General features: G+C 37.8%; 1 long non-coding RNA gene across 1 annotated transcript; it reads left to right on the forward strand.

Moving 5' to 3' along the window:
* Positions 1-417: 417 nt before the first annotated feature.
* Positions 418-4,038, forward strand: LOC131381147 (uncharacterized). The gene is made up of 3 exons (XR_009209638.1): positions 418-591; positions 898-946; positions 3,950-4,038. It is a non-coding gene; the product is annotated as an uncharacterized LOC131381147 (long non-coding RNA).
* Positions 4,039-13,112: the final 9,074 nt, after the last annotated feature.

The raw sequence follows: 13,112 nt of genomic DNA on the forward strand, positions 1-13,112 counted from the left end.
CTTCTCTGTTGCTGTGGAGTTGAAGCTGAAGGTTCCCAACACTTCTCAACATACACTTCATTGTTGGGATAAACATGGGCACTTCCTCCTTTCACTGGGATCTAACCGTCTTGCTGTTCTCCACTGTCTTCCTAAACTACCCCAACTGCCACAGCTCAATGGAACTGCAGTGCTCACATCATATTGCTGTGGAAGGCATGTGAGGAGCAGATGTTGACCTTAAATTGCCCCTCACTGGTTTCAAGTCTAGAAGGACTAGAAAAGCATGCAGAAGTGAAGTGTGATTTCTCCTTAAGATAAGACTGACCATAGAACATTTGTGGTATATAGTCCCTAGACTTATACTTCATCTAGTATTGTAATTTATTTCATTTTTTTTGTGTAATAGTGATAACTGTGTTTATTTTGCAGTTCCTTGAGAAAGGGGAGGCAAATCCAAAAAGGACATTAGTTGAGACTCTGAAGACCATCCCTGTTTTGGGAAAGCTCAAGATGGGTGGCAGCAGGACCCTGGTTCCCATTAAGGAGGCCTGAGTTTCCAGCTGCTCTGCTCTCATTTCCTTGTAGCAAGGCAATGGACATTTGAATAAGGTAAACCTGGTGTGTTCCTACCTTGGATTTTGACTCTGGGGCCATGGGGCAAAGAAGCAGGGGGCATTCTAGAATTCCCTGTCCAGGGTTGGCAGTGGTGCTAGTATAATGAGGCTACAGTAAGAATCTATGTAGGATCTTCTATTAGGATTTTGGCTGTGCTTCTGGCCTCCTTTTATTTTGTCCACTTTTCTGTGCTTGGTTGACTAGCCTTTTCCTGAATCCTGTCATCTACCCTACATCCTCCTGATAAATTGCATTTTGCCTTCAAGTAACCAGAGTTTGTTTCCTTTACATGGAATCAAGAACCCTGCACAGCACTCCTGTTCTGGGGCCCAGGACATTGACTACAAAGGTTAGTAGAAACTATTTTGCCCAGTACCTCTTTTTAATAATAGACAAAAGTTTTCTTTGAACTTGAGAATGAGACTTTGTGTCAGCTAACATATATATTCCAAGTCAAGTGTCTGAAGTACAGCTTTAGCCACTGTGCTTCTATTATTCTAATGCTTTATGCTCTTAATGGCTAATTTTTTTTTATTTTTTTATTTTTATTTTTTATTATTATACTTTAGATTTTAGGGTACATGTGCACAATGTGCAGGTTTGTTACATATGTATCCATGTGCCATGTTGTTTTGCTGCACCCATTAACTAGTCATTTAGCATAAGGTATGTCTCCTAATGCTGTCCCTCCCCCCTGTGCATTCTGTGTAAGTGCTGATGGTACAAACTTGCTTCAGATTCTTGTTTTGACTGGTTCTGCTAATACCTCTTTTACGTATTCCTGATGTAATTACTTGTGAATTTATGCTGTAATGAGAGAGATTCTATTAAGTATTCTTAACTTTATGAGGGAAAATAATAACTTCTAATGGAGGATTATCCAAAGAATGTTTTTGCTATTACTTAGGAAATGGATTCTTTGGTTTGTCTTACTCCTAAATGTTCACCCAGATTCAACAGTCAAAAGTCTGTGTTGCTTACCTAGGAATTTGCTTTCTTCTTCATGTATATTTACAGGAGGGGTTACGTTTACTTGGCATTTGGGAAATGTTTTCACAATGCTCATTTCATATAGCAGATTCTCATTTTGTGAATGAATATGAACTTGGTCCATGTGACACAAATCTCTGGATTGATCTGTAGGGGCAGACAGTGTATCTGTTATCTTTCATTTGTGTATGTAGAATTCCTTATGTATGGAATTTTGATGTGTGCATGCAAATGCTTATGTAAGTTAATATGATCACATTAAAATGTATTAAATACCCAGAATTATGTCAATAATTAACACACAGTTGCAATATATAACAAGAAGCAAACTGAATATATGGAACATTTATTCAGCAAGTATTTACAATGGCATCTTACTAGGTGCTAGGCAGTTTGAGGAGAGCTGAAGCTGTCATGCTTTCTACTTGAGGGATTATCGATTTAATTGGGGAAACTTACAGTTTCATTGGAAGCTTATACTCTAATAGCTTTTACGGGATTTTAGTCAAACCACAGATAATAAGCTCCTTGTTGGCTTACATGTTCCTGGCAAAACTTTGGAAGTAGGCATTTGGAGGCAATAAAGCAAACATCTTTTAAAGGTTTTAGGTCCTTAGTACAAAAGTCTCCCATATCTCTGAATTGAAATTCTAAGGCTAACTTCTAAGCTGTTTTCATAGTGACCCTAAATAGGGTAACAGTAAAGTTTTGAAATCGGAGGCCTGAAAGGGAACAAAAATAGGAAATCAGGGCATTTTGGACCTGGAATGCAGCCCAGATCATTTGGCTTTACCAGGAGCCCAGAAACTTTTTAGATCATTTGTATGTGAGAACTCACTGACTTGACTCCCATGGTCTTTTTTTTTTTTTTTTTTTTCCTTTCTACTTCCCCTCCCACCTCATTTTACTCTTCTAGAATCCCAAAAGATACCTATTCTGGGCCTCAGTGGTTTTGGGTTTAAAAATGTTTTAGGCCAGGCGCGGTGGCTCACGCCTGTAATCCCAGCACTTTGGGAGGCCGAGGCGGGTGGATCACGAGTTCAGCAGTTCGAGACCAGCCTGACCAACATGGTGAAACCCTGTCTGTACTAAAAATACAAAAATTAGCCAGGCATGGTGGCATACGCCTGTAATCCCAGCTACTCAGGAGGCTGAGGCAGGAGAATTGCTTGAACCTGGGAGGCAGAGGTTGCAGTGAAGAGTGCAGCAGTGTACTCCAGCCTGGGGCAGCAGAGTGAGACCCCGTCTCAAAAAAAAAAAAAATTATTTTTTTTAGTAGAAGGCGGAAATACCAGTGCTACTTGGGAGACATCCACCATTGTGGATTGGAGCCAGACTACCTCTTCCCACTGATGTCACCTCCTTTTCCGTGACCTTCTTCATGATTGTGGAGCAGTTTTCCTTAAAGGGCCACAGAGTAAATATTCTAGGCCTTGTATGCCATATGCACACTCAATCGCAATTACTCTACTCTGCCATTGTAGTGTGAAAGTAGCCAGGGAGACACAAACAAATGAGCATGGGTGGGTTCCAATAAAAGTGTATTTATAGAAGCTCAATTTTGAATTTCATATAATTTTCATAGGTTATAAAATATTATTTTTCTTTTGATCTTTTCCAACCATTTAAAAATTATTCTCAGCTCAAAGTGGTACAAAAACAGGTAGCGGCCTGGCTTGCATGAGGGTCCCCTAGTTTGTCTATCCCTATTGTGGAGAATAATTATGGAATGTTTCTTATCTGTACCCTGAGGAATCCTAGTTAGAACTGATGCTCCAAGAAAATCAATGTAAAAGGAACATAATTGGCCGGGCACAGTGGCTTACCTGTAATCCTAGCACTTTGGGAGGCCGAGGCGGGTGGATTACCTGAGGTCGGGAGTTCAAGACCAGCCTGGCCAACATGGTGAAACCTCGTCTCTACTAAAAATACAAAAAATTAGCCGAGTGCAGTGGTACGTGCCTGTAATCCCAACTACTCTGGAGGCTGAGGCAGGAGAATTGCTTGAACCTGGGAGGCAGAGGTTGCGGTGGGCTGAGATCACACCACTGCACTCCAGCCTGGGCTACAGAGTGAGACTTTGTCTAAAAATAAAAAAAGAAAAGAAAAGAAACATAATCACCTCAACACTAATTAGAATCCCATAATTTTAGGAATTACTTTTCTCACATTCCTACATTTAGAGATGCTCAGGTGGTGGCCTAGAGGGAAATGACTGCCTCTTGTGACCTGTCTCCTCCTGATTCACAATTGTTAGCTTCTCTGTCCCATGCTCATGCAGATACCCAGGGCCCTGGACTATATTCCATATTTGTTTATTCATTAAAACAATTATTTTCTTTATTTTCCTTTCTCCTCTCAGTTGGGATTCTCCTGGGGTGATGATCTGCCAGCATTTCCAGAGAGACAGATGCCTGCTTGCCTAGTGGCCTTGAACCTCAAGGAGGCTTCCCAGGGAGAATTTTGGATGAAGACCTATATAAAGAGGTGAGGTAGCTGCTCAAACTCTTGAGTCACTGCTGTGTCATCTTTTATAGGTTGCATCTCTAGTACAAGACGAATGTGAGGGTGTGTGAATGTATGTGTAGTTTATAAGAACAAAATCGGTGATACGTTTGCCTATAGCTTTATGAAGGGTGGATCAAAGTCAAGGAGCGAAGCCTGTAGACTGAAAAGAAAAACGAAATTCAGATTCATCATGGCCCAGCTTTTAGCCACACATCAAAGATGTTTGGTCTGTTGGCTTGGCTTAAGAACACACTTAAGTTATTGAATAATTTATTTCCCAGAGTGAAGATTTTAAGTGTTGAGGGACTAGAGACACTGTGAGTGAGAAAACCGTTTTCTTTTGGATATTCATCTGAAGGTAAATAATTCAAAGGTAAATTTAAATGTGTGGGATAAATAGTCTACCTCTCCCGAATACTCTTTCCTATCTCATTTTTGGTTGATAGTTCCAAGATAATGCCTCAACGACTCCCACATTCCAAAGTGCAAGACTGGGACTCCAGAGTCCCCAGAACTTGCAAAAGAGGGGCCAAAATCCTGTTTTGTGGCCCTTAGCTGACCTCCTACACAAGGCCATAAAAGAGGATGGGGAGTCTGAGAGAAGAACCTGGAGTTTGGAGAGAGGATTGGTTTGGGAAAACTTGGGCTTTGAGTTTCATTTCTCACCCAAGCTCCAGACCTCTCTTGCCCACTCCTCACCCCCTAACCTAAAAATGATTCACTTTTCTCAAGGTAAGAGAGGTGGCTAGAAGGGGTTTATTTGCACAGCTGGAGCTGTGAACCCTGCGGTGAATAACATATGCCTACAAAAAAGTCTTCACAGGTGAGAGGCTGGCTGGACCAGCTGTGGCAGCTGAGGACAGGGCTGTGTTTGGGTCTGGTGTCCTCCGTCTGATGGTGGGTCAGACGTTTCTCTCACCTGGGGGCCAGATGAAGGCCACATGTCAGGGCAGCAGCTTGGAGTTGTTTTAGATCCTGCCAGCAGGGCTTCCAGGAGGAGCAAGAAAATATCAACAGAGTGGGGTTGGAGGTGTGCCACTAGATGCCAGGACTGAAGGAGGAATTCTAAGCTATAAGCAAGAAGATACATTTATACTCATCAAGAGAACTAGAGGTGAGGGATCCCCAGCTTGGAGATGTTGTCCAAAGAAGACAGAAAGCATCCCACACCAGCATTGTCATTAAACACAGCAAGAACCAAAGCTAGATCACAGAGATGCCCTTCAAGTGAGTTCTTTCCTGTCTCCTTAACTCTTCTCTCCTCTTTGGCTCTGGTCCTAGAGGAGTTAGAAGCCACAGCTTGGAGGGTGAGGTATTCAGGGCAGAGGCCCGTCCTCTTCTCACTTAGAAATACAAAGTTTGGAATTTGACTGTTACACAGGATGTTATATTTAATTACTGAAATGAAACTACTCTTAGGAGTGTAAGGGAACAGAGGGCACTTAGTAACCATAGAGTGAAGGGATGTCCTGTGGGGGTTCATACGAGATTTTACCAGGAGCAAGACAAGATTTCATCCACAGGCAAAGAGAATCAGCAACACAAAATGACCTTGACTAGCAGGGGGAGAAAATAATAAAGTTGGTTTCTGATTGTTCCTTGCCAGTATCACTTATTTAATATCTGGGTTACACCTATAATTTGCAACAGCAAATTACAGGTATATAAAATCTCGGTTTCCTATAGTTTTCTTGTCAGTGTTACAGGATTAGACTCCTACAGGAACAGAAACTTTAAACTAGAGTCCTCTGTAAATTTTTCACAAATATTTTTTGCTTGTTTGTTTATTCTTTGATGATTTTAATTTTGATTTCCAAACTGAACACATTCGGCCTAACAAAAGAAAATCACAGGTTAACTTTATTTACAGAAGTAAGTTTAAAAAATCAAAGGAAAATATTTGCCAATGAAACCTAGTGATGATCAAAAGGCATAACACATCAGGACTGAACAGTTATTTCAGAAATGAAAGCATGTTTCTATACTATGAAACCTATTAGCATTTTTCAGTTTATTAAATAAAAAGAGAAAAATTACATGATTATCTTGCCAGGTACAGAAAAAGCAATTTATAAAAATTCAACAGATATTCCTGGTAAAACTAGGAAGAAATAGCCTCTTAAACTTAGATAAAAGGTATCTGCCGAAAGAGCAAACATGTAATAGTGAAACACTGGGAGCATATTAATTAAAATCAAGAGCTCTATCATTACTCCTGATTGCACTGCAGATACCAGCCAATGAAATATGACAAGAGGGAAATAGTGTACAAACTTTGAAATGGAAGTGATAAAACCACAATCATTTGTAGTTGGTATGATTTTCTACCTAGAAAATCAAAGACAAACTAAAAAGCTTTTAGAACTAATATGATAATTCATTGAATTGCCTGAATGTAAGACCAAACACTGAGATCACAAATTTACTGCTAAGAGTAGCTCATAAAAATAGATGTTATTCATAATAATAAAAATACCAAAATGCCTAAGAATTAAGTGCAGAACCTCAGAAACACTGAAATGCCTAAGGATAAACCTCAGAGCCTAAGAAACGTACAAGGAAAATTAGAACCCTCTATTGAAAAACATAAAAGAAGTGATGAATAATACACAGTATTTCTGAATGGGAAGGCCGAAGTGTAAACTGGTAATTTCTTCCCAAGTTAATTTATAAATTCAATGTAATTCCAATAAATTTTTTTTTTTTAGATTTTTCTTCAAGTAAAAATATGCTTTGGGCCGGGCATGGTGGCTCACGTCTGTAATCCCAGCACTTTGGGAGGCTGAGGTGGGCAGATCACAAGGTCAAGAGATCAAGACCATCATGGCTAACACGGTGAAACCACATCTCTACTAAAAATACAAAAAATTAGCCAGGCGTGGTGGCGGGCGCCTGTAGTCCCATCTACTCAGGAGGCTGAGGCAGGAGAATGGCGTGAACCCGGGAGGCGGAGCTTGCAGTGAGCCGAGATTGTGCCACTGCACTCTAACCTGGGCGACAGAGCGAGACTCCGTCTCACAAAAAAAAAGGAAAGAAAGAAAAGAGAGGGAACTTTCCCACAGCAGTGTGGTTTTGGCACGGAAATAGAAAAATAATGGGATAGAATTGAGAATCCACAGAATCATGTGTCTTTTGTAATTAAGCATTTATAAATGGACTGTTTCATAAATGATGCATGGACAATAACGTTTGAAAAAATTATTCTATACCTTATGCCATATACAAAAATAAATTCCATATGGTTTGAAGACATAAACTGAAAAAAACACCCTATAAATATAAGAAGAACATGCAGGACATTTTAATAACCTTTGAGTAGGGAAGATTTTCCTAATTAAGACACAGAACGCAGATACCATAAAGATATACAGTTTAAAATTTTAAACTTGCCCGTAAGCAAAGTTAAAATATAGGTAGTATAACGAGACAAACAATATAAATAATAAAAGATTAATTTCTATAATATATAAGGCATTCTCTAGTCAATAAAACAAATTACCCAATAGAAAAATGGACAATGATAAGGAAAAATCTACTCACAGTCCACGGGAATGTGAAAAATTAGTAAGCTAACTTAACCGAAAAATGTAAATTAAAATAACAAAAAATGAGCATTTTTCATCCATTGGGCTAGCAAAAATAATATTTATGGTAGAGATGGTGTGGAAAAGTGAACATTTGTTACACGTTATTGATGGGAATGTAAAGTAGCATATAATGCTTGAAGGGATTTGGCAATTTTCACCTGAATTTAAAATACTGATTTCCTTCAACCTAGGTTTTCTATCACACAGAACATTTACATATATGCACAAAGAAAAACATGTAAAATTATTTATTTGTCAGATTAAATAAATTGGAAATAACTTATATGTCCATCATTAGAAATTGGTAATATAAGGATTCTATGAAACCAATAATAAGAATCAAGTAGATCGATATGTCCTGAAACGAAAGGAACTCCAAGATGTAACATTAAGTTAAAAAGTTACAAGTTTCAGAATTTCAGAATAATATGTGTAGTATAAATTAATATTTGTAAGAGTAAAAAGATATCTAAATCTATATCTGTACCTATAAATCTGTATTTATTCACATGAATACATAAAGAAAGTTCTGGAAGGATACTCTGGTTGCCTAAGGGAGTGGTCTTATTTTAAGAGGATGAAATGGGTAATTTTGTCTCTTATATCTAATTCTTTAAAATTTGAATTTTTAAAAAGAGCATGATTTTTGTATTACTTTTGTAATTTTAAATGTTGTTACTCTACTTTCCCTTGTATACATTGGACAAGAAAAGTCCTGGGCTTTCGATAACTCCCACTCTTCCTGCAAGGTGGTGTTTTTAGCAGCCCTAATGGGTTTCCATATGCTTGGGGCTCACCTCCCTAGGGGCTCACATTCAACCGCTGGTCCTGCTAAATAGAGCTGCAAACACAGCTGGATGAATCTGAATCATAAGCTCATAGTAAAGTAGAGAATTAGAAAGTGATTTAATAATTTAGAATTTAGAACTATTGTATAGAATACACAGTTGTGGAGAACTAGAAATAAATGGTTTGATCCAATGTTAGAAACTATTATCTATGGAAAGACCCAATAACTACAAGAATTGTGAATAAAGCAAGAATCTTAGAAACTCAGAATTACATAGAAATGCAGAGCCATCTCTTTGGATGTTTCCATTTCACAGACGAAGAAAGGGAGCCGATGGACTTTTGGTGACTTTCCACAGGACTCCTGGATCCTAGTGCTCATTAACTGTAATATCCCCAGAGCTGTTGTTGTTGCATGAACTTATAAGGGAAACCATATTATTAGGAAAAGTAATTCTATTAAAATAATAAAAGGGAAAATGCTTAAGCAAGAAAAAAACTACAGACATGAACAGAACTTCCCATTTTATTCTTCAACTTGGCCTCACCAAAGTATAAGAAAAGATGTCATCGGTGATGAGGAAAGTTGAAGACAATAGTAGGAAGGCCGTGACAATGAAAAAAATTCTAAATATGTATATTTCCATACTAAAGTGCCATGAAATAACTGTGGGAGAAGACTAAGTATGAGATTATGGGTATTGAGAAAAGAAAGAACTGATTCTACCCAGAAAAAATGAGAAGAATCCCAGAGACAAATGAGAAAGTGGGCAGGCTAGGTAAACTTATCTCATAGCTAATGTTTGATTTTTCAGGTTCAAAATTTGACGTTAATATGCAATGCATTAAAAAATGAAAGAAAAGAAAGTGGTAAAGCTGGCTGTGCAGGAGATTGGAATGAAGCCCTATACATTTTCAGCTGCTGTATAAAAGTTTCATCATAAAACTGAGCATCTATGCTGTGAATGTGGAATATTTTTGGTTATTATGAATAATCAAATCTCATAGTATATATACGATTTAGTTTAGCATATACTTTTAATGGACTTCATCACCATACCTTTCCTAGAATGCTTCAGAAGGAACAATCCTAAGTACTTGAGTTTTATCTTGTGATTTTCCTGAATCTGAATTTTTCCTTTCGGGATTCATCTGCACCTCCCTTCATTCACTGGAAAGTGAATGTTTCTAAAGTTTAGAAACATTCTAAAGTTTGCAATGCTCACACTAATCACCAATAAGATATGAGTTGGCCACTTTTCCTGTAAGGGCCGGATAGTAAATGTTTTCAGCTTTGTGAGCCATGAGGTCTCACAACTACTCAGTCTGCCTCAGCACAAAAGCAGCCTCAGACACCATGTAAACGAATAAGCTTGTTGGGTTCCAGTTATCTTTTATTATGGAAACTTACATTTCATATAATTTTCAGATATCATGCAATATTCTTCTTCTTTTAGTTTTTCCTTCTCAGTCATTTAAAAATGTAAAAGCCACTCTTAGATTGTTGGTTGTACAAAAAGATAGTGGGCTGGATTTGGCCCACTAGCAGCAGTTTGCTAAGTCCTGACCTAAAATCTTAGAAAGAAGACGGAAAAAATGAGTGTGTGTTTATCATAAAACTGCTTTGATTTTTTTTCTTTGAAGGATCAAAAGGGAGATTGTTTGCATTGCTATAATGATAGCAGTAATAATAGTCAATATTGTATTTCTATAGCACTTTCTTTGTGCCTGCTACTTTTCAAAGTACCTTTACCTTGACTGACTCCCTTAATTCTCACAGTAAACCAGTGAGATAAGAACAATGATTACCATGCCCATTTTACAGATAAGGAAACTGAAGCACAGAAACTCTAAATAATGTGCCCCAAATTCTTAGTGTTAGTAAAAATAGTAAGGCTGAGATGAGAACTCAGGCAGTCTAGTTCTAGCATGTGCACACACAACTGTCATGCTAGTTTCCAACTTAATTTTGTCACACACCCAATGAAGCCCGCTGTGTGTCTTTCTGTTTGTATATTCTTCACAAGGTCTAAATAATTTAGTAGGCTGTTTTCATTGAGAAATCTGTCTGTGAAATAGAATTGGAAGTGAGAGGGATGGGAAAATGCCAAATAACGTTTCCTTAAGTTAATACATATTTTTAGAAAATTCTTGAATAACCTAATTTTAGCAGGCAAATTGAAAATCACAGGAAGTCTTCTAAAACATTTCAAAAATGAAAATGAAAGGAGTTTTATTTGCTTAATTGACACTGTAGTTAGGAAAGACTTTAGGACTTTGTGTATTATTTGAATTAAAAATAAAAAATGTATTGAAGTGGGGTTCATTTGGGGATGGTGTCATTATGGCTGTCCTTGGAGAACCCAGCAGGCCCCCAAGCAGTGGAGTGTTTCACTTTCAATTTAACTTGGAAGTCACTAAGTAATCAAACAAAGACTACAGGCCATAAGGAGAAAATTGGTTATCAAATTTTTCAAGTCTGTGAAGAATTTCTCAAATAAATCACCAATTGTTTCAAGTTTTTGAAACAAGCTGTGTCTTTTGTATATGAGTGTATACTTGTTGGTGGGTGGTAACTCATTCATTTATGTGAGGAAGACAAGATGTACTCTAAAAGCTGGTTGGTTCTACTGAATTCTATCCGTACCTCTTTTGAGTTGATTAATATTTGGCAAAAATCCATTCCTTCTCCAGCATCTAATTACTTCACTAAAAATGATGATAATATTACCAAACTCAGAGACTGGTTGGAAAGATTACATGAGATAATGTATGTGTGTTGGAAATTGTGAAAGGATAATACGTATATTAATCTCTTTTAATAAAGCCCGTGGAAAAGACAAATCTAGCTGTACCTCTCTGTTTAAAAGAACTCTATTACTGCCTGCATCAGCAAATTCAGATAAGACATTCACTATTTATATTTTCAGCAAGAGCTGGAAAGCAACTAATAGCGTAACTGCTATCAAAGAGGTTTCAGAGGTCCGTGAAAATGGATATATTCGTTTTAATTTAAACTGAAGCATGCAGTCTCAGCATCACCTCAGAAATGTCTTATGGGATAGATTTTATTAAAATATTTGTTTTATATTCTTTCTAATGAGAAGCATTTTCCCAGCTTTGATCTAAACTTTTATTTTTTAAGATAAAAACTCATCTGTTCAAGTGAAGAATGTGTGTGGTGATATCTCTAGGAGAGGCATGCTATTTGATAAAAACCTCAACACTTTTGGCAGTTCTTAGCCAGGTTAAACATTCAAAAATAAATTGAAATTTTATCCTTCAGCTTCGTGTCCTTTAAAATTGCCAATATTATTATTTTCAAGGTTAACCTTTATTTTTACTAGCCTACTCTGTTATTCTCTAAAAATTAAATTATTGGCTTTCTTTAAAATTACCTTATTTTTAATGGGATAAAATTGTCCTTATTTGCAGTTTCAAGATGGATGGAGTAGGCCGGGCATGGTGGCTCATGCCTGTAATCTTAGCACTTTGGGAGGCCGAGGCGGGTGGATTTCCTGAGCTCAAGAGTTTGAGACCAGCCTGGATAATGTAATAAAACCCCATCTGTACTAAAATACAAAAAATTAGCCAGGCTTGGCAGCACGCGCCTATAATCCCAGCTACTGTGGAGGCTGAGACAGGAGAATCACTTGAACCTGGGAGGTGGAGGTTGCAGTGAGCCAAGATCGCATCATTGCAATCCAGCCTGGGTGACAGAGTGAGACTCCATCTCAAAAAAAAAAAAAAAAAAAAAAAGATACATGGGGTAGAGTTGTGTCTTAGTCTGTTTTCTGTTATTATCACTGAATACCTGAGACTGGATAATTTATGAAGAAACAATTTTATTTCTTACAGTTCTGGAGGCTGGGAAGTCCAAAGTCTAGGGGCAACATCTGGTGAGGACTTTCTTGCTGTTGGGGACTCTCTACAGAATCCTGAGGTGGTGCCAGGAATTGATGGCAAGGAGGCACATGAGTGATGGCCAAACTGGTTTTTATAACAGACCCACTTTTATGATAGCAAACCTCGTCCCTTGATAATAATCCATTAATCAATTAATCCATTAATCCATAAGCATATTCATCCATTCATGAAGGCAAAGCCCTCATGACCCTGTCACCTTTTAAAGGGCCCACCTGTTGAGTCTGTTACATTGAGGATTAAGTTTCAACTTGAGTGTTGGAGGGGACAAACATTCAAACCATAGCAGCGTGAGTTTTGGGCTGTGTGTTACTTGGAAGTAAAGCTCTTTGGGGGCAAGGTCATGCTGTATTCGATGTATACACACACACAGCAAAAGAGATGCCATTGAGGAGCGTCTTTGCTGCAAACCCTCAAATGGGGTTGTTCTTGTTTGCTTTGGAGACAAAATATGAACATTTATCAGTTATTCCAAAGATGACCAAAGAGTCACTGCAAATGGATGTGGAAGAATCACATAGAATTTCATGTATAACTTTTGGGAACAAACTAAGTGGTCCTTGGAGTAACCTGGTACAAAGATGATTTGAGTAAGAAACAGCTCTTGAACACAGGCAAAAATCTCATTTTAATGAATTTGAGGGAGTTGGAAATAGCTTTGTTACATTCCAATTATATGTAATTGGAAATGTATGTGTGTTCAATATATACAGAGCA

This window comes from Hylobates moloch, unplaced genomic scaffold (assembly GCF_009828535.3).
Source record: "Hylobates moloch isolate HMO894 unplaced genomic scaffold, HMol_V3 SCAFFOLD_14, whole genome shotgun sequence".
NCBI classification, from domain to species: domain Eukaryota; kingdom Metazoa; phylum Chordata; class Mammalia; order Primates; family Hylobatidae; genus Hylobates; species Hylobates moloch.